At 38.4% G+C, this 23,198-nt stretch overlaps 1 protein-coding gene across 2 annotated transcripts in view; it reads left to right on the forward strand.

Annotated features, from left to right (window-relative positions):
* Window positions 1-23,198, forward strand: part of Hs6st2 (heparan sulfate 6-O-sulfotransferase 2) — a 273,301-nt gene that overhangs the window by 17,833 nt on the left and 232,270 nt on the right. The window lies entirely within an intron of this gene.

Raw genomic sequence — 23,198 nt, forward strand, 5'->3', positions numbered from 1 at the left:
CTCTCTCTCTCTCTCTCTCTCTCTCTCTCTCTCTCTCTCTCTCTCTCCATACACACCCCACACACAGTTATAAGCAGAAATAAAATAATTATGAAACTGTGAACATTTGTGTACAAGTTTGTGTGTGAACACATGCTTTCCTTGGACTTGAGTGGGTATGTGTACATATATGTTCACTGATCTAGAGTTGCTGAGTCATGAACAGTCCTTGTTTCACTCGTTGAGAAACTCCTTGTTATTTTCTGAAGCAATTATATTCCCATAAGCAGCAGCTGAGTTTCTCGTTTTTTGAAACCTCAGTATTTGTCACCTGCCTTTAATTGTAGCAAAATGTCCACAACTTAAAATTTATCATTGTTGACATTGAGGACATTCAATGCTGTGAAACCATCACCATTATCTAATTCATACTCCCAAAGTAAACTCCTTACCATTAAGCCTCCACTTCCTCCCCTTTCCCTTCTCTCAGGTCTTGGAAACCACTAATATCCTTTCTGTCTCTATGAATTTGCCAGCTCTGAATATTTTATACAAATGCCATCCCATAGTATATGCCCATCTCTGTCTGACTTCTTTCACTTACTGTGATGTTTTCAAGATTCATCAGTATTATTGAATGTTTTTATTATAGCTGTCTTATGAGTGTGCCATAGTGACTCAATGTGGGACTCTTTATTAGTATATATAAATCATATAAAATACTGGGGTTCACTATGGCATTTCATTCATGTATATAAAATACAGGGATTCATTTTTAACTGCCATATATTTTTTTTTACATTTATCACCATTCTCCTGTTTTTTTTTTCATTTTTTTTTGTAGCTAATGATGTTGAACGTCTTCTCAGTTACTTACTTTCCATTCAGTTAATGGACTCTTCAGAGAAATGGCTATTCGTGTTCTTTGCCATTTTTCATTGTGCCTTTTCTTCTCAGAAGAAGATAAATACTTTTAATGTATTATAGATACAAGTCCCTTACAGCAGGTATGCCTTTCAAGTAATTTTTTAATGATTCAGTGGGTATTTTTTACTTTATTGAAGATGCCCATCGTACAAAAATATTAAAAATGTTTTAGAGACAGGCTCTCACTATGTAATCCTGGCTGGTCTTGAATTCACAGTGGTCACCTGCCTCTGAGTCCTGGGTGCTGGGATTTAAGGAATATGCCAGCATGCCTAGCCCAAAGTAATAAATTTTGATAAAATCCAATATAACTTTTCTCCCTTTTGTGTCTTGTGAAGGATTGTTCTCACCCAAGATCATAAAAATACACCTCCATGTTTTCTGATAAGGATTCTATAGATTTACCTTTTAAAGTATATATGTGATGAATTTTGAGTTTATTTTTATGTGTATTGTAAAAGGTTCAACTGTATTTGTTAAAAAATAAATAAAACAGTAAAAATTTTTAATGGGTAAAGGTGTTTTGTAAATCCGTGTACCACATTCATGTGCTATTTGTGTGGGCACCTGATTTCCCAGACTTGGAGTTACAGTCTTGAGTGCCACCATATGGGTGCTAGGAATCAAACCTGGGTCTCCCAGAAGAATAGCTAGTGTTCTTAACCACTGAGCTATTTCCCCAGCCCCGAACTGTATTATTTTTTTCATATGGATATGTGTTCCCAGCACAGGTTTTTGTTTTTTAAAGAATTACATTGCCTTAGTATCTTTGTTCAGAATCAATTGACCAATGGAATGAATCTAGGGTTGTTTCTAGAAGTTTAGAGGTGTCTTTATTTATACAGGTGTCTTTATGCAAATGTCACATAGTCAATCATGCTACTACTGATGTTGCTTTGTGATTAGCTTAAAACTTAGATGAAATAACAATTGTTTCCTTTTTCTGTACATTGTTTTCATTGTGGATTTTAGGAAGAGCTAGTTTACCAGTTTCTGCAGAGAACGCAGATGAGAATTTGTTAGTCATTGTTTTGAATCTGTGTATCAGTTTTGGGTAATAGTGTCCTAATATCAATATTAAGTCTTATAATCTTGAACATTTGTTTGAGTCTTTATATTTACAATGCTATTTTGTGGATTTTAGATCATAAGTTTAGTATTTAAGTATATTATTAATTTATTGTTTTGTTGCTGTTTTAAGTAAACTGGTTTTTGAGAGAGGCTCTCTATCATAAGCTTATCTTTAATTCCTATGTAGCCAAGGATAACCTTGTTACCCTTAAACCTATACCTCCTGACTGCTGGGCTTGCAGGGATTCACCACCAAATTCAGGGGACTGAACTTGGGTCATCACACATGATGGGCAAGCATTCTAGCAAGGGAGCTGCAGCCCGAGTCCTTGAAGGTTTTTATTAATTTCATGCATGTTTGCTTTAGTCATTGCTAGTGTATATATTAAAAAAAGCCCAGTTGATTTCTAATTATTTATCTTTTCTGCTGCAATGCTGATAAACCCATTTATAAATTTTTAATTTCAATCAGTACGTCAGTATTGGATTTTGCTATCCTTTTTCTCCATCTATTGTGATAATTGTGCCTTTTTCATGTTCATGTCTCTGATACAGTTTTTTATGTTAATTGACTCTTGGGTTTTTCTAAACAATCTCTCATATCAGTTGGCAATGGAGCAGAATTCTTGTTTCATATTGTAGGACTAGGGCTGCTAGTGCTTTGTTGAAGCTTTACATGCCTATCTATGATGGATAATTTTATGTCAACTTGACATAAGGTAAAATCTTCAGAGAAAAGGGAGACTCAGTTGATTGATACCTCCGTAAGACTGGACTCTAGGCAAGCCTGTAGGACATTTCTTTATTAGTGATTGATAGAGGAGGAACCAGTCCATTGTGGGTGGTGTCATCCCTGGACTGTTATCCTAGGTTCTATGAGCAAGCAGGCTAAGCAAGCCCTGGTGATGAAGCCAGTAAGCTGCACTCCTCTATGGCCTCTGCATAATCTCTTGCCTCCAAGATCCTGCCTTGTTTGAGTTTGTTTTGACTTCATTCAATGGTCGACTGTGATTCAGGATATGTAAACTAAGTATACAATTGATTTTCAAAAACCCAGTAAAGAGTAAAAAGAAGAAACAGCATTTCTAGAGTCCTTTAATATTATGTAAGTATACTTATTTGAGCTGTATTGTATGTGCACTTGAATTGATCTTACTTGTTTTCAGCTTGATGGCTTTCCTTTTTGATTATCTGATTATTTTCTGTGTGGGAGTGTTTGTCTGTGGCCCCATGTGGACCATGGGGTTCTCTTGGGTTTTATTTATCTGCCAATGTCTTTATATCAGTTTCATTTTGAAAGCCTTTTGCAGAATATATGATTTTTAGGCCAAAAGATCATGGAGAGGTGGGAGTCTGTTAGAAAAAACAAGGCTAGAATATAGGACCGTAGAGTGAGCACCTGGAGATGTGCCTCTGCACTCAGGAAAACTGTCTGCTCCTCCACAGGATGGAGGTTGATTGCCAGTACTCACATGGGGGCTAACCACCACCTAGAATTCCAATAACAGACATCTAATGCTTTTTTTTTTTTTTTTTTTTTTTTTTTTTACTTTCCTGAGGTCTAGGATTGGATGCTTAGGGGAGGGTTAGGAACCAGAAAGGTTAGGCTGGGGAGGAAAAGACGATGAGGATGAGTGCTGTGTGGAAGTCTAGCAACCTGGGGGAGAGGAAAAAGCTGAGGAGGGGGGCAGAAAACCTTGAAGAGGCCAGGAGATGCTCTACAGGATGGAAGGAGAGCCAGATGGAAGAGGACAAAAGCTAGGCAGGAAGACAGGTGTAATGTGGCAATGAGTGGGAGTTACAATACGAAGGAAGGAGGGTGAGGATGTGAACAGGAGGATGAAGATATGGTAGGTATGGTAGGAGGCTTGGTTTTGTCAGGATTCTGATGACAAAGAACACAGGAGAAATGAAGAGAGCTGGGTGGGTGGGGGGAGAAGGCTCATGGAAAGGTGGATTCTAGCTGGAGGAAACAAGGCTAATGATAGAGCCAAAAGTTCAGACAGCCCCCAAGAGTCTGGGACTGGGCACTTGGCTCAGCACTCAGTACAACTGTCGACCCCTCCAGAGAACCCAGGTTTGATTCCAGGCACCCCTCTGGGGCTCACAACAATCTACATCTATAATGCCAGGTGATCTGACGCCCTCCTCTGGCCTCCCTGGAGTCCAGACATGCTCTTGGTGCTCAGAACCATAAATACAGGCAAAACAACCACTCACACAGTAAGATTAAAAATAACAAAATTTTTAAAAGATAAAAAATATTTGGAGAGAGTGTTGAAGCTCTCTGTTTTTATGACCTGGCTTTCTCCCTGTTTGCAATCTCTAATCCAATTCTAAGGGCTTGGAGGCGAGGAAAGTGTTCTGCATGTCTCAGATTTACACTCCTTTTAAAGCAGGGCACACAAGAAGCCAGTATTTTCTGATTTCAATCAGTCTCTCCTAGTATGGACCCTCTTCACTAACAGTGACCTGGAACAAGATGGATAGTGACTCAGTGTTGTTGCCTTCCCATGCCTGCCATAATCTTTGTGCTCTAATTGGGGATAATATTGAGGGAGGGAATTCTGACTTCTTGGCCAGTCTTGCTTGGAATTTCGCCCTTGCAACAAAGAACTGAAACCAGTGAGACATTCTGGCAGTCTTGCACTCCTGGGGAGATGCAGCTGTTCACTTGGAGCCGGAGGTTGTGGGAACTTATTGCCTAGATCCACTTACGTTGCTTCTGCTGTTTTTCTAAACAGGGAGCAGGTTAGGTAGGTCTCAAGTGCCACTGTGTTACAGATTATTTTTCCTAGCAATGTTTACTAGAAAGTTTTGGGGAATAAATTAGATCATTTTTCCCCCTGTATGAACTAAACAGAGTTTGCAAAGATGTTAAATGGTGATTAAGTTTCTTTTATTTTTGCTGATGTTCTCTATTAGCTTGTTTTGGCACTGCTGGGGTAGGTAAGCAAGCTTCATCCGCAGCACTGATTGCTGGTTTGGGCTGATGTTTTGCCCAAGTATGACTGTCTCACTGGGAGACAGGTGTGCAGACTTGTGCTCGGGATGTCAGATTCTTATTAATGGTCATTGCTGACTGTGATGCTCTTTTAAACTTGACACTCACTAGACAGACTTACCTGGAAAGAGGGAACCTCAGCTGAGAATTTGCTTCCATCGTATTGGCCTGAAGTCATGTCTCTGGTGCATTTTCTAGATTAATTATTGACATTGTGGGGATGTTCAGCTCACTGTGGATGGTGCCATCCCTAGGCAAGTGATCCTGAGTTGTATAAGAAAGTCAGCTGAGCAAGTCCTGGAGAGCGATCCAGTAAGAGGCTATCCTTTATGGTTTATGCTTCAGTTCCTGCCTCCAGGTTCCTGCCTCAAGTTTCTGGCTTGACTAACTTCAGTGATGGACTGTTATTAGGATGTATAATTCAAATAAACCCCTTCCCCAGTTGATTTTTGTCACAATATTTATTACAATGGTAGAAAATAAATTAGATCAGTGTTTTAAAGTCTTTCCCCTTAACTCCAGGGTTGGGATTGGCATCCCTTGAATTTTTTTTTTTTTGGTTAAAATTAGTGTTCTTTGTTCTAGGTATGATGAGCAATTTTTGTTTAACTCTAGGGGACATTGTGCACTGTATGTAGGAACCTTGGTTTCTGTTTGAATCTTTCATTTTAGCAGTCTTTTATCTTGTTTTCCTTTAACATGTAGGTCTTAGCCTACTGTTTGGGGCCATGGTTCCACTGGGAGAATAAGATCCAGAGCCTTGGTGGTGTTATTTTGGTCTACTCAGTTTATTTAGTATTAATAGACTATCATTGCTCTCAGCTGGTGGTGCCTGAGAATACCAAGGGCTTTCCCAAGCCTGACTTCTGAGTGTTTCTGGTGGGCGAGGGAAGTATTGGGCTCTCCTAATCGTACTTCTCTGGCTTGGTGTTGCTGCACCAGTGAGTAAAGGTTTTGGAAACCTGGTAGCTAAGAAGAGTCTTAGCCCTAGCTGCTTGTCTCTGAATGACTTTACCAGTCTGCTGCTACAGTGCCTCTGGAAAAGGAAAGAAATCTCAAGCCTGTGAGGACAAAGAGGCTTCCCAGAATGTGCCTTGACTAGAGCCATCTTTTCCACTTGTGCTTATTGTTCTATCATCTCTGGGGGAAGAAGAAACTTGGACCCTTGTGTAAAGGGACAGTTTACTTGTCATTGGCTCAGATTTTGAAGTTTCATCTGCCTTCTCCTATGTCTCCAGGTAGGGAAAGGTAGTCGCATCCCCTCAAAAGTAAAGACGCTGCCCTGAACAGTCTACCTCTTGCAGCTGACTTTCATTTGTTGGTTGTACTGAACTGACTCAGACTCTTTTGGTCGAGAGGGGAGTGTGACTCATTGGGAAATGTGAGGGCTTCTCCTAGCTGCTCTCAGTTTGTCTTCTCCTAGCTGCTCTCAGTTTGTCTCCTGTATAGATAGTGTCAGACCTTCGTTATGGTAAGGATTCCCATTTGCTCTGGAGGAGCAACTGGCCTATCTGAAATATTTTCTATATTGAGAACAGAGAAACAGCAGATCTGGTTGACTCCTCTTGGTTGGAGAGAATCAAGACACACTGTCTAGTGTGGTTTTCATATCTGGCAGGCATCTTAAAACAGCTTGTCTTCTTAGGACCTGTGATGGTTAGTTTGACACACTCTAACATCATCTGGGAAGAGAATTTCAAGGAGGGATTGTCTAGATCAGATTGGCCTGTGTAAATATTTGTGGAGTATTGTCTTGATTGTTACGTGATGTGGGAAGATCCAGCTCACTGTGTGAAGCACCACTCTGTATGTAGGGAATCCTGGACTGTGCGAGTGCAGAGAGTTTTGAGCAAAAAAATAAGCATGTATGCATTTACTCTTCTCTTGTTCTTCGTTGTGGATCTGATTAGCTGTTTCAAGTTCTTTCCTTGACTTCCCCAAAATGATGGGCTACAACTTGGACTGTAACCTAGCATTGTAAGCTAAAATAAACCCTTTCCCCCATAAGTTGCTTTTTGTATTTTATCACAGCAACAGAAATAAAATTGGAACACCACCTTTATCTGACCTTGCTATCCCTTGAGCTATTTCCTTGCAGGGTTTCCTATTGTGTTTGTCCAGGAAGACACAAATGTGAGCATGACATTTTGTCCAGGCTGTAAGTTCCTAGACACATTTTGTGTGGATATGCTTTCAATTCTCTATAGTCAATGCCAAGAAATGAAATCTCTGAGGCATATAATAAGTGCTTAATTGTATAAGAAAAGGCCAATCTACTCAATAAGTCACTATGCCATTTAGCGCTGAATATTTCCTGGTCAAAATTAGCTATGTCCCTAACATTTAGATGGTTTATTTTAATTTCCATTTAGCTCCATGTAGTTAGTTATTTCTTTTGAGACTTCTCTGTGGACCTATTTGATTTAGATGTACACTGGAAAAGAATTCTGTTTTGGTTGGGAGGACTGGATTAGCACTTGCTGTTGGGTAAATGCCGTTCATGTCTTATTGGTCAATAATTTTGAGTATTTGAATATCCTTGTTAATTTTCTGTCTAGGTTTTCTATTACTCTTTGGGGAAGGAATGGGAAGTTTCCACCTATGCATATTTCCCCATCAGTTTTCACTTTAAGATTTGGGATTCCGTTGTTTGTTGCACATAGATTTGCTATGTATCTGTGGCTCATTCACCTTGCCATCATTATGAGATGTTCCCTTCCTTTGGAGGAATTTTCTTACCCCCAAAACCTATGTTATTCATTAGATATATCTACTTCCACTTGATTTTGATTGCTATTTACATAGTATAACGTTCTGTCTTGCAGTGTCTTCTTGGGGAATTTTAAAAGCTTATGTCATCCTTTCTTTCAATCTATAATTACTTGGAGGACTAAAGAGTAATGCATGTGTTCTTTCATGTCCAGGGGTAGAATTCTAGTTCACCTATTTGTGTTTGCTTGAATGATTTCAGTTGACTGTTTAAGCCTCTGAAGCTGTTCCACACACCTAATTTTAGCTCAATAATCTCATGTTACCAAGTCAACTTCCCTGCACATCAAAGGACTTCGTGGCCCTATTCTCTTTATTTCCAGAGATCAAATGTTTTTAACTAAATTTAGAGGGTAGAGAAGTAACCCAGTGGGACAGGGCTTGCCTGGCATGTGGGAGGCTCCAGGTTCAATCCTTGGTACTGTTAAGAGTGAAATTAATTCATTAATTTAGTTTATTTTAAAAGACAAGGCTTCATGTTGTTCAGGCTGCCCTTGAACTAGTCATGTATAGGGGACTGGTTTTGAGATACTGATCATCCTGCCTCAGCTCTCAGATGCTGAGATTACATGCTTGCTATCACACCTCACTTAAGTTTGCCTATTTATTTATTGTTACTTTTAAAGAAGAGTAGTCTTCTCTATTAGGGTTAGACTCCTAGTTTGAAGTACTTTTATTTAGCATTTCAAAGTAATAACTTTCTAAGGCCTGTGTGGGAATGGCCAAAAAGCTTTGTTCCTACAGAAGGTTGTCCTTCTATTCTTTTCTATCTATATCCATGGCTCCAAGTCATTATTTGATGCTAGCCAAAGACATAGATGACTATGACCATTGCTTTGAGAGATGAGAGACCAACTATCACATAATCAACCAGGAGTGGTTGAAGTTTATTTTTTTAACTGTTACATAAAACATAAACACTGAATGCATCTATAAGATACCATGTGTTGTTCAGTACAGTTATGTTTTGTCATGTTTAAATTGGGTTAAGCCTATGTATTGCTAATATCCCCTTTTTGTGCTGAAATTGTTCCAACTCCTTTCATGTACTTTTGAAATACACAGTACAGTATAATTATTTGCAGTCAGCCTACTGTGCAATAGCACACCAGAACTTGTTACTCCTATATAACTATAAGGTAGTACCCATTAATCAACGACTCCCCATCTTTTCCTTCCTCCTACTTTCTCCAGCTTCTGGTACTCAGCACTCTATTCTCAACTTCTGTGTGATTAAATTTTTAAATCTCTAACATCTGAGTAAGTCCCTTTCTGTTCTTGGCATATTTCAGCTAACATGATGATCTTCACATCTAGCCATATTGTCACAATTGATTTCATTTTCTTATGGATGGATAGTATCTTATTGAAGGCATATAGATACATCTCGCATATTCTTTATCCACTTATTAGTTGATGGCGCTCATGTTGAATTCATGTCTTGAGTATTGTGAACAATGCAGTAATGGATGTAGGAGCGTATGTGAGGTCTCTTCAACATGCTGATTTTCTTTCCTTTGAATACACACCCTGTGAAAGTATATGAAGGGCTGAGATGATGTACCTACTCAGCATAAAACAGAAACAAAATTTACGTGTGAAGTAGGTTGATGCTAAAACACAGACCCAGTATCATGATGTGCTTTGACTAGGTTAGAGATTTTGCCATTAACTAATTGTTTCAGTATGTAAGTGTTTACTATGTCCCAGGAAGTGTATCATTTCCTGCAGTTACAGAGCTGGCAAATGACATAGGCACTGACTTGACAGAGTTCTTAGACTAGTGATGGGGAACAAGCAAATAGTCTTTTAAATTGAAGTTGCTGTGATGATGCAAAGACAGCTCAGCCAGAAAAGATTCTCCTTATTGAGGTAGCAACCATTCTGCATTCCAATGGGTGCATAGACCAACAAAGAATAGGGAAAATCTTTAGGAAGCAGTGAGAAGGTGTAGCAACAGAAGGGAATATAACTTGCAGGTCTGGCCCAGGATAAAACGTGGGACCTTGGGAATTGATATGTACAGACTCGGAAGGCATGTAGTAATATACTTTGAACTTTATCTTGAAAGCAGTAAAGTTTTCAGACTGCTAAAGTAGAGGTGTCATGTTAGAGCTGGGTTTTTATCAAGTTACATTGACTTCTGTGTTACAAAGAGACCACAGAAGGGAAAGAGTACAATGGTGGACCCAGTTGCAAGACTCTAGGTTAATCCAGGAGTGGCTTGCATTGGAGAAGAGGCTGTGCGAAGATGGCGAGATGAATGGATTCAGGATGAATGTAGGAAGGATGGAAGAAAAGCAGCAGCTGAAAGATATGGAAAGTGAAGCTAAGAATGAGGGAACAAGAAAGGCTTGTGCTTTAAGACATCTGGAAGGAGTGCTACAATAAATACAAGGATGGGGGCAGCCCAACTTTGAACTCATGATAAAGTTGAGGTGCCCGTGGAAGGTAGGAGCTCAGAAGTTCAGATAGAGCCTGGGGGTTCTGAGGTGCTTTGTCTCAGGATCTCATTTAAAATAGTATCTAATTTTGTGAAAACTAAATTCTAGTTGTAATATGTAAGCAGCTTGTCTTTGCTGAGAACAAAGCTGCAGAATATGGACCTAAATGATAACGGAAAGGATATGAAGAGACATTTCTTAACCAAGTGGGATACTAAATGTAGGGCTGGACTGATCAAGGGAGATGATGCAGGCTTTGCTTGCTTCAGCCCCACTGCAGGTTCCCAAGTGAGGGATGATTGAAGGTGTTCCTGGCATTAGTTATTCTTTCTTAAATATAACTGTAATTACTATTGATGCATTTCTTTTCATGTATTGTAAATATGTACACATGTAGAAACAACCAGGATCTGTTCCTCTGTATCAATCATCCAGCTGTCATCCATCTGTTCACATAGCTAGCTAGCTATCATCTATCATCCATCCACACACATATCTGTCCTCTGTATATCCATGTATCTATCTGCCCATCCATATATCCACCTATCAGTGTACATATCTAGCCATCTGTCCATCTGTGCTACCAAGTTATTGTTATTTATTTTTATTTTTTAATGTATGAATTATTATAATTTTATCTATAGTACTCATTTTTTTTTTGCCTACGCACATTACGTACCACTCACTGCCCCCTCCCAGTCATCTCATCTGACACTCCTTCCCCCATCCCTTTCCCCTTCTCCTCTGAGCAGGTGGGGCGCCCTTGGGTATCTCCCCACTCTGGCACTGCAAGTCTCTGAAGGGCTAAGCTCTTCCTCTCCCACTGAGGCCAGACAAGGCAGCCCAGCTAGAAGAACATATCCCGCGGACAGGCAACCATTTTTGGGATAGCCCCCACTCCAGTTGTTTGGGACTTACATGAAGATCAAGCTGCACATTTGCTACATATGTGTGAGGAAGTCTATTTCCAGACCATGTCTGTTCTTTGGTTTGTAGTTGAGTCTCTGAGAGTCCCAAGTGTCCAAGTTAGCTGATTCTATTGGTCTTCCTGTGGACTTCCTATCCTTTTTGGGGTCCACAATCCTTCTTCCTGTTCTTCCATAACAGTCTCTAAGCTCCATCCACTGTTTGGGTGTGGGTGTATGCCTCTATCTGAGTCAGCTGGTGGGTGGAACTTCTCAGAGGACAGTCATGATAGACTCCTGTCTGCAAGCATAACAGAATATCAGTAATAGTGTCAGGGATTGCATGCCCATGGGATGGATCTCAAGTTGAGATGATTATTGGCTGGCCATTCCCTCAGTCACATAAGTTACATTTTTCTTTTTGAACTTACTATGTAGTTCTTGGTCCCCCTGCCTGTACCTCCCAACTGCTGACATCACAGGCCTGTGTCACCACACTCAGATTATTCAGCACTGGAGATCAAACCCAGGCCTTCTTTTACTTATAGACAGGCACTTTCTCATCTAAAGGAAATACCAACCCCACAACCCTGGTGTGAAAGCCAAGAGCACTGGGGGAACAAGTACACGTTCTCATCATGAAGTTACATTGAGAAGGAAACACTTATATTTGTACTGTTTCCTTCTACTTCTTCTATATGATATCCCAGAAGCTTAAATCTCCCTATGTCATCAGTGAGAGTGACAGTTGCAGGTGAATAATTTGCTACTAAAGGTACTTCTTTCCGGGAACCCAGAATCTACTATTTAATCTTTCCAGGATTTGGAGTCTCATAGACCCATTTTGCATGGTGGACCTTTTTGCTTACTAATTGTGAGACTTTGGGTATATCACCATACCGTAGCTTTTTTGTGCATGTCTGTGATGGTTTGTACATGCTTGGCCCAGGGAGTGGCACTATTAGTAGGTGTGGTCCTGTTGGAGTAGGTGTGTCACTGTGGGCGTGGGCTTAAGACCCTCATCCTAGCTGCCTGGAAGTCAGTATTCTGCTAGCAGCCTTCAGATGAAGATGTAGAACTCTCAGCTCTGCCTGCGCCATGCCTGCCTGGATGCTGCCATGTTCCCACCATGATGAAGATGGACTGAACCTCTGAACCTGTAAGCCAGCCTCAATTAAATATTGTGCTTATAAGAATTGCCTTGGTCATGGTGTCTGTTCACAGCAGTAAAACCCTAACTAAGACAATGTCTTATTTGTAAAACCAGGTATGTTTTCTCATGGGGTTGCCCTAAAGCATAGATGCTGTTACAAGCTAAGTGAATGGGCTTTATGAAGTTTCACTGTGAAATATGTCAGTGTTATTAGAAAATCTGTGAGATTTTTGCTATTAGAATGGACTGCTATAATTAAAAGTCATTATTTTGCACCGTTTTCATATAATAATAAATTATACAATTAATTACATGGTTGCAATGAAAAAGCAAAACCTGTTTCTTGTTGTTGTGTCTGTAGTTGTTCAATGCTTTAGTTACCAAAATGTGGGCTTTTCTCCCCTAAACCAACCAATTTTCTAACCCTAGCTCATTATCTTAGGCCCAGATCAATTCAGTTCTGACACTAAATAGAGCTAGTATAGATTCTCCCCTTACTACAGATTAAGAACTCTGTGCTTCCAGTCAGTTCCCCACTTCAGATGCCAATCTCAAATTCCAGGCTTTTACCCAAACATTTATTGATTAACCTGTACTTAAGGATTCCACAAACCCCTCTTCAGTCTTACTAATTTTCTCGAACGGTTCAGAGAAGTCAAGAAAACACTTAAACTTACATCTACCAATTTACTATTTAATAAAGGATTTGCTAAAGGGTATAGCTAAACGTCCATATAAAAATGTACATAAGGCAAAAGTCTGTGTGATGGATACAGAGCACCCATGTCATTCCCTGCCATCCCTCCTTGTCATTTCCTACAGGGGCTTACCAGTGTGGGAACTTTATAAAGCCCATCTTACGATATTTCTAGTGGAAGTTTTATTGAGCATGATAGAGTAAATAATTGGCTCTCACAGATCAACTCACTGTTCAGTCTTCCAATCTTCTCTCTACCCTGAAGGTCAAATGGAGAGTTCAGTGTTCCAGCTTTCCCCTAAATAATAATCATAATAATAAAATAATAATTGTCCCTGTCTTAAACTTTATTGGATAATTCTAATAACCCTGGCATCCTTGATCCTTACTTTGCTACTTCTAATTGCATATTTTGAATTAAAAAAGATTAAAATCACAAGTTGGTACTTCCAGAAACCAGCCATTCCCTGTCCTGAGACTATCAACAGCCTTTAGACAACATTAATCTAAAACGGGTACACATACACACACATACACACACACACACACAACCACCCCCCCACACTCATGCACATGCATGCACACATATATATTCTACTATAAATTATACTACCACACCGATAATGGGCCATTATGATTTCACTTTCAGATAAAAAAATGGACTGATGAAATGGTACCTAATATTTTCTAAGCTCAGGAACACGTGTAAAATTGAGCCTCTTTAATCCAAATATCCAAAATCCGAAATGCTCCAAAACATGAGTGGTTTTGTATACAAGTGTGATCTCTTAAATAGAAAATTTTACACCTGATTTCACATGACAAGTGTCAGTCAAAATACAGGTCTACTAAAAAATTGTGTACACACACACACATATATATACATATATACATACACACATGCACACACACACTTATATGTGATATATATATATGTGTGTGTGTGTGTGTGTGTGCATGTGTGTATGTGTGTAGAGAGAGAGTATGAAACAATGAATTTCATGTTTAAACTTCCTATCCCGCTACGCATAATTCACACATTCTTGAATTTGATAGTATACCACAAACACTTCTGGACACAAACACTTCCAGTAAGGAGTATTTACCACATCCTCACTGATGACTCATGCAGTTTTGAACATGATTATTTAAAACCTAAAGTATATCTATTGTTGTAAATGTGTAGCATGTGTTCCTTCTCTCTTTAGCATGAAGAAATTACATGTTCTTCAGAGATCTGTATTAACTGGTTTCTGTATGTTGTAGCTGAAATTTGGAATTGTAATCATTCTTAATGTGTTTTATAACTATTTTTGGCTTCCAACCTGGACAGAATTTATTGAAAAGAGATAAAATTCAGCTAATGTGTCATAACCGAAAGAGTTTTATATGTTATAGATTGTCTTTGATGATACTGGACAGCTGAAGAACACTTTACCCAATAGTGGAATAATTATTTCAGAGGTTCTTGTTATCTTTGCAAAATATTTCAACTTTAACTGGATGTTTGAAGGGGAAGATTATACTTCTGTAAAAAGCCAGGCTATTTAAAGATTTTATCAAGCTCAATAGACATTTTCTGTTGTGTGTCAGGGTCATCAATTTATATTGTTACATATGGTGAGAAACAGGTGGATGACACTATCTCTTGGCACAGTGGTACCGAAGTTGCATTCCCTGTTGAGCTAAATGGCTTTAGACAAATCTTCTAAAGTGCTTTCTGCTTCAGTGTTCTTAATAGTGAAGCAGAAGTATTATCTGCTATCACTGACCTCATGGAGATGGTAGATTGCTAATTAGATTACTCCTTAAAAGCACTTTGTACTCTGTTGAGAAATATGTTGTTGCAAATTAAGTAGAGCCCTATGGCTTTATAATATAAATATAAACATATTGCCAAGAGATGAATCATTGATGGATCAAAGCATGCAGACCACATATCATGAGTTAGGAATATCAGAGTGAGGAAAACACAAAGATGGAGATTTTGCTTTGGAAGAATGGAATCCTGGTCAGATTCAGAGAAGGATCATAGCCTCACGAGCCAAGTGGCTTTTGCTCATTTCTTGGGAATGAACTGAATTTTAAAGAGTAGGTTTAATGGAGGCAACCAGTATCATTTTGTACCTGTTTTCAAAGAAGAACCTATTGATTGAGTCAGTATGATATTTTTTTTATGTCTCTAGTGATTTTTGAAAGAATGTTTACTTTTAAAATATAGCTACTATATTGGATCTATGGCTTCCTGATTTTACATATTGTCATAAGTGAGGTTTTAGAAACATATGTATCCTTCCAAAATGCTACCATTTATTGAAAAGAATTTCACAAGCTCTATCACTCTATTGGCTTTAATTCACAATGTATTCTTAATTTCATTTGATATTAATGATCATTTGTAAATAGCCTTTAAAAATCTCATTCCAATCTTAATTGCTTAATATTAGATTTCAGATAACACTACATTTTGCACAATGATATATAGTTTACAAATGGTTATGAAAGAGTTAAGGCAGTTATGGTTGTTCAAAGGATCCTTGCTATAAGGTAAGAGCTAAAAAACCAAGGCAGATGCATAGAGTCACCAGATTACATAAGATATTGACCTAAGTAATCTGGTTACCAAACTGAACTGTTCTGACTCAGGCCTGTAAAAGCCCTGGTGCAGAGTTGGTTCAAGACACAAAGCTGGTTCAAGGTGTTCTTGTTATACTGTAGACAAGTGGCAGTTCAAACAGACTGGATCAAGCTGGGGGATCCTGTTGAACGGAAGCATTCTGGGAAAGTGCAGAGTCCACTGACTGTCCTGTGATGTACATTGACAGGATGGCATGATGGGATGGGAGACACTGCTTATACTCAGTTTTAGGTGCCTTATATTTTGTATGGTCCAGATGAAGGAGTTGTGTGATTCATTGTTCTAGTGGTTTGATAAACTCATGCTTTGGTTCTACTTAATGGTTTTGATGTACCCATGTGTTTTTGTATCCCTGATTCATACGTGGTAATATTTTGTTTATGCAAGAAGGTTATCAATCTGCGCCTCATGGTTTGTGACAAATTGTCATGTTCACTTGTGCAATCAAAATGGAGAGTCATTTTGCTTCAACATTTGTACTCAAAATGGATCAAACTGTTGTTTTACAAAAGTTCACATGGCCTGAAAGCTAGTGCTTTCTTTATACAATATGGAATAATTTAGAGCAGAACACAGCCTGATCTCTACATCCCTTTTAGATCTTTGACCTATAAAGCAACAGAAAAAAAATGATGGCCTACTGGTATCCAATGAGTCAGCCAAATCACTCTAGCAAATATTCTTTTGCCTTTAGCGACACAATTGAAAGGAAATAAGCCCAGAGGTGCTAACTAAGCCACCAACATGTTTGCTAACATCTGGGCTTTAATCAAAGCAACTGGACATCTAACCTGAACTACTCATGCATCGTCTACTGGATTCAATATGAACTTGCCCAGACATAGTCTTATTAGCTCTTAACTCCAGTACAAAAGCAGAAAGTTGCATCACCTTTTAGATAATGTTCCTAGTTTGTAGCCTGTGAATATTCCATCATGATGCTCAACCTTCTGTAGTATAGTTGCCATTTTGTCTTGTTTTCACAGATATTAGCTTTGTAAGGTAGGAACTTTTTTTATGAATGTCTTCACAGTGTTTTTGACTGTAGTACCGGTAATCATCTACAGTGCCACTAATTGTGCACTGAATATGAAAAATTACAACTTTTAGTGCTATAAATTTAGCCTACCAAAGCCAAATGTAATAGTCCATTTTTCAGTGGATGGTTGGTCATAGAGCCATTTCTAGAAACTTAACTGTATTGCAAACTAGCATCTTTTAGGTTACTGTGTGTATAGAAATCAAATTAAGATCTTGTTAAAAATCTAGATTCTGATTCAGTGAGATTGAGATTCTGCTTTTTCTCATGTTCCCAAGTGGGTTAATGATGTCAGTATGTAGACTGTACTTTGGAATCAAGAATCTAGATCCTAAGCAAGCCTTATCTCATCCCTGAAGTTGATTCCATTATCAAGTTCAGTTGATGTTGTCTCCTCCATCCCAACCTGTCTGTTTCTCCAACCTCTGTTTCAGATGAAGGTTTCTTTGTTTTCTGCATGGATTACTTACTGCAATAGCTTTTGTCTAATCTAACTAGATCTTTCTCCTCCTTTCTGTTCTCTGCATGGCTGTCAAAATGATATCCTGCAAATAAGTCTCTGGTCATACTAGTCAATTGTTGGGAGGCTTTCAATAGAAGATAAATCAACAGCCCTTGGTAGATTGTTTTAATTTTGTGTGGCAACAGGGCTGTGAAAATGATGCAAGGATTGAGGAGCTAAAAACTTAGGTGTTAGTGAACCAGTTGTTAGCAGCCAACCAAAGTAGCCAGAGCTACTTACAGATGCCAGACCACCTTTCTCCCTCCTTCCCTCCTTCTTTCTTTCCTTCCTGATAGTCAGAAAGCCAGACATTCAAAATACCAAGGCCATTGACTATTGATTGGTTCAGTCAAGGTTTTGCATGTCATTCATGATAAACCCAAATGCATCATTTCCAATTCTCACTGTTTTCTTCTTCAAATATCAGCTAATCCAGAGTTAGGCTCTGTCAATCTCCCAATCCACCATTCATGTCTTGATTAGAATTACTGAGAGTTTTCTTGTATCTAGTGCAATACTTTATTATGTATCCCACAGCAGAAATCCTGCTTACCAGTTTTTAGGTCTCTCTGGCTGTGCTTTCAGCAGTGTGATCTGTTAATGTGCACATATTCCCACTCAGGTGTGAACTCACTGATCTCTACTCTGTCCTGAGAGTAGGATGTGGTAGCCACAGAATGTCAGACTCCTAAGATTATGGTTTTATTTTTTTTTTAAAAAGGAGCTCACTGAACTAGTTGCAACAGGTATATCTGGAATGTCCAGTTGGTAGGAGATAGGGAGAAGAGCAGAGTATTCTGTTCTGGTAGGCAGAAGAGTAGGTTGACTCTACCCTAGGAATGCTAGCTGGCCTGGCTTGATCACGGACCTGCTGCTGCTGGAGTGTGGCAGCATACAGGGAATTATGATGAGCCCTGTTGACTTTTGGTAGTGTTTGTTTTCTTCCTTCTTTAATTTAGTAACTCATCCCAGGGGTTGTCCTTTGTTCATCATTCCAGGCTTTTCCATATGCTGACTAATGCCTACAGCTGGCTCGCAAGAGAGAAGTGCTGGGGAGATCAATCAAATGAGATCTTAAAGGGTAAATAAGGGTTTTAAATGTGTTTGTGTAGCATCTATTCAGTTCAGTGGAGGGAAAGTGCTTCCAAGGAAAGAAATGTGCCCAGTGAAATGCCTCCCAAATGGCAGTAGAGCAATTAGGCCTCAGATGGTTGTTTTGTTAGTACGAGTGTCCTGTTCTCCTTAGCTTTCCAATGACTGCTTAAAACTCAAGAGCAAGGGAAAATGAAGTACATTTGACTTAAAGGAATTCACTAATGGAAGATCAAAGTTGTGAAAAAAATGTACTTTCACACACATTATTGGATTATTGTGGGGGGTAGGGGGTGGAGAGGGAGATTGTAAAGGGGAAGCTACATAAAGCATCCCCTTTCAATAATTTACTCCCCACACCCGTTTTCCAGCTCCTATAAGTAAACGAATAAGGAACATAGAGACTACAAAATATTTCAGGAAACTTCCAGAGGCTTTCAGAACTCAGTAGTTCCAGTCTCTGTCTTTTCAGAAATTCCAAAATGAGAAATTTTATTATGCAAATCAGTATGGTCAGAGTAGAATTTATAGAATTCTATGGCATTGCAAATTTGAAAATCACATTTTGTCTTTTGCCCTTTGTTATGACATAAAATGAGGCCATTTCTAAGGAATAGAATAAATATATTGAATATTCTAAGCCACTTGACTTTGAACTATTACAAAGTGAATGCTATTAGTCCTTCAGAGCTCTAGTTGGCTAGTGCTAAGTCCTGGAGAATTAGCTAGAGGAAACCTTCTATTACACAGATCCCAGAGTCATTAAAGACTTCCTACTAGTGCCAAATCAGAAAAACAAATTTATTCTGTGGTGCATTAAAGGGAACACACTTGGGGAGACAATTTTGTAAAATCATTGAACACTGTCCACAATCCAGCATGCATTATCCTTTCATAATCACTTTTTCTTGAAAACTTTTGACAATCTCATCTGTTATAATGGAGAGTTAAGGACTGACTGTTTAAAGAAGAACACAGGCCAGAGTCCGTATGATTGTGTGATAAGAGGGGTCAGCAGTGTTTTATGTATTTAGTACTTCATTTATTCTGATCTTCCTTGTCACTTGTATTCAAGACAGGGGCCATTGTAGACCAAGTGTCTATTTGGATGCTTGTTACCATGTTGAGGGGCTTTTGTCAGAGAAAATTAAGTATCTTGTAGTGCTTCCCTGAAAAGTTCACTAAGTAAGGGATACTGATGTCCTACCTGATCACATTCCAAGTTGGTAGAAAACAGGGTCCATTGAACTGTGTTTCTGAAAGCTTTCTGAAAAGGTGTATGAGTGTGAGCGTGTGAGCATGTGTGTGTGTGTGTGTGTGTGAGTGTGTGTGTGTGTGTGTGTGTGTGTGTGTGTGTGTGTATGGGAGCATGCCTCACGTCTTGGGCATAATGTTTACTCATAGTCTGATGGTCACCATGGTTATCATCCATGTCCACAACCAAATCCTCTTGTCTATCTGTGGTTGTCAGAATGATAAGCCTGGTGTTCCTAGCAAATCTGCTTCTCAGGATCCATGGCTGACTTGAAATTTTAGGACTGTCCTGTACTTGTCGCCTGGAATACCCAGAATTAGCAGTCTGTACCATTACCAGGCCTCTAAATGATTTCAAAGGGGACAGGGCCAAGAATGAAGCCCTGTACACTTGCAGAAGGAATTGGTGTGTAAATTTCTGCCAAAATAATCCTCTGTGTTAAAATGAACTCAGTTCCAAACTGAATTTGTGTTAGAGATCTTGGATATAAGACTGCTTTCCACACAGGAGGGGTTGTTACTGTGATTATCAGTCACATTACAGCTAATCAACTTCCTCATTTGCCCAAGCTCAGAGACGCCCAGGACTTCCTGGTGCTTTTCTTTACATCAGATTTATTCTTATATAGAAAATCATATAGTGCATCAAGAAATGAGAAATAACTTCATTTAAACTTTGAGGCCTCAAAAATGGTCCTTTTGGACACCCCCCCACACACACTCACCATCTTCAAGACATTCTGTGGACAGAATTCTTGTGCAGAACCTTGCTGCTGCTTCTTCTTTTTGTTTATATACTTTTATTTAAATTCTTTTCATCCAATATATTTTGATGCTGTTTTCCCACTCCCAACTCCTCCCAGATCTTCCCTATGTTGCTATCCACTCAGTCTCTTTATGCTCTCTCTTTCTCTCTCAAATGAACAATGCCCATCAAACAAAAATAGAAAATAAAAAGAAACAAGACAAAAAATGTCACAACAAATTTCTTTAAAAACCATTATTTACTTTTAAATTTTTCATATGTCTTATACACTGAACATTTCTCCCATTTTCTCTTTCTTTCCCCCTGACTCCTTTTATCCTAATTCTCTTTGTCCCTCAAGACAGTTTTACTCCCATTTCTCTCTCCCTCTCTGTCTCTCTGTCTCTCTGTCTCTCTCTCTTTCTTTCTCTCTCTCTCTGTTATGCACACACACACAATTTTATATATCTATGTGAAAGTATATGATATTTGCCATAAATTGACTTAATTCATTTACTATGATGCTCTCCAATTATATCCATTTTCCTAAAAATGATATCACATCCTTCTTGATGGCTAAAAATTTTTCTTTATGCATTCCTCTATTCTTGGACACCTTGGTTGGTTCCTTAACTTGACTATTGTGAATTAGTGCTGCAATAGGCATTGATGTGCAAGGATCTCTGTGATATATTGATGTGGGGTCATTTAGGTAAATGTCCAAAATTTGGGTAGTATGATAGGCCTAGGTTTAGTTTTCTGAGGAATCTCCATACAGATTTCCATAGCATGTAGACTAGGTTAAATTCCCAGCATATATTTTTCCAGTATTTGCTATTTGTTTTCTTAATCAATGCCATCATGACTGGGGTGAGCTGGAATGTCATTTATATTTTTCTGATAACTAGCAGGGTTAAACGTTTTTTTGTTCACATGTTTATTGGCCATTTGTATTTCATTTGTTGAGTACTATCTTCATTTGGTTAGTCCATTTATTGTTTGCATTATTTGATTTCTAAATTGTATACTTCTTTGTGTATTCTAGATATTTGTCCTCTGTCAAATGAATAGTTAGCAAAGATTTTTCTCCTATTCTATAGGCTATCTCTTCTCTTGTTTAAGTGTTTTTTTGTAAATAAAGAAGCTTTTTAGGGGTTCGGCATTTAGCTCAGGTAGAGTGCTTAGTAAGTGCAAGGCCCTGAGTTCAGTCCTCAGCTCCAAAAATAAATAAATAAATAAATAAATAAATAAATAAATAAATAAATAAGAAAGAAAGAAAAAAGAAAGAAACTTTTTAAGGATCCATTTATCAAATATTGATTTTTATTATTATTTTTTTAACAGTGGGAGTCTTAGTCAGAAAATATGTTCCAATGTCTACATTTTGAAGTGTTTACTCTATTATTGGTTCAGACTATCAGGCCTTATATTAAGATATTTTATTCATTTAATGTTGCATTTGTACAGTGTGAGAGATAGGTCATCTTATTTCAATCCTCTGCAAGTTGATATTCAGTCTTTCATTCTTTGTCAGAAAAGTTGTCTTTTCTGTAAAATGTATTTTTGCCATCTTTGTCAAAATCAAGTCCCTGTAGCTGAGTGGATTTATATGTGGTTCCTTGATTCAGTTCCACTGATCTGTGCATCTGTCTTCATGCCAGTGTCACACTGCTCTTGTTACAATGGCTGTATAATATAACTTGAAATTGCTATGGTACTGTTTCCAGCATTGTTTTTGTTAGACTAGGAATTTGCTGCTATTTTTGATGGTCACACATAATATTTTTGTAGAATCCCAGATTTGCTATGTCTCTTAGAAATTTTCTAATTTAGTAATTTATATACTATGTTCCCAGATACTAGCTTTTTCTAGAAGGGACACCAAGTCAAAGAAGCTACAAGGCATATGTTGTTGATGGATGCCATGGGATATTGTTTGCAACACTAATATTGGTACTTCATGATGTTGAAAGAAGATGCACAGTCATTCTAAGACCTGACCTCACATTGGAACTTTAGATCTGAACTATAAATTGATTCAATCCATCATCAAATTAAGAAAATGTAATGCTTTTCTGTTCAACAGTGAAAGTTTACAACAATGCAAATAATTTTTTGCTTCTCTGAAAGTTGAACTCATGACTATAATTTCCATAGCAGATTTGTAAACCTTCAGAAGTGTAAAATGGGCCTAACCGTCTATAGAAGCATCAGGAATGTCATATGAGGAGTTAGCAAGATTGAGATAAGTCCTCTGGGCTGCCACATCACTTTTCTTTATAGTGTCATTGAGCCTTTTGCACAGAGTCATATTGTATCTCCACCTCAAATTTTCCTTTGTCATTATTTGGTTTGCATTTAAGAATCCTAAACCTATCTTGTAAGTTTCTTCTATGATTTGAATGTGTCTTCTAAAGTTCCTGTATTAGAAACCTAGTCCTTCTGCTCCTGAACGAGTTGGTATAGTTGTCTCAGGAGTGGCTTCTGATGAAAGAACATATTTGGCCTTTGTCTTTGTCTCTGTTACATGATGCCTTCTATCTTTCTATGACACAGAGAGCCCTTTCGAGATGTGACTCATCTATCTTAGATTTTAAAGTTTCTAGAACTGTGAACCAAATAGATTTATGTTCATTATAAATTATTAGGTCAGTGGCATCTCTCTATGTAACTCTGGCTGTCCTGGAACTCAGTATGTAAACCAGGCTGGCCTCAAACTCACAGAGATTTGTCTTCCTCTGCCTCCAAGTGCTGGGATTAAAAGGAATGCACAACCACACCTCACAATGGTTTTATGTTGTAGCAGTACAAAACAAACTAAGTAATCAGTGATAGGTGTTTTATGTTATTCCAGCCCTTTTCATTTTACAGAGTAGTTTTAAATCCTCTCTATGTTTCTCTCTGTCTCTGTCTCTCTGTCTCTCTCTGTCTCTCTGTCTCTGTCTCTCTCTGTCTCTCTGTGTCTGTCTGTCTGTCTGT

This window comes from Grammomys surdaster, unplaced genomic scaffold (assembly GCF_004785775.1).
Source record: "Grammomys surdaster isolate TR1022 unplaced genomic scaffold, NIH_TR_1.0 147, whole genome shotgun sequence".
Classification (NCBI taxonomy): domain Eukaryota; kingdom Metazoa; phylum Chordata; class Mammalia; order Rodentia; family Muridae; genus Grammomys; species Grammomys surdaster.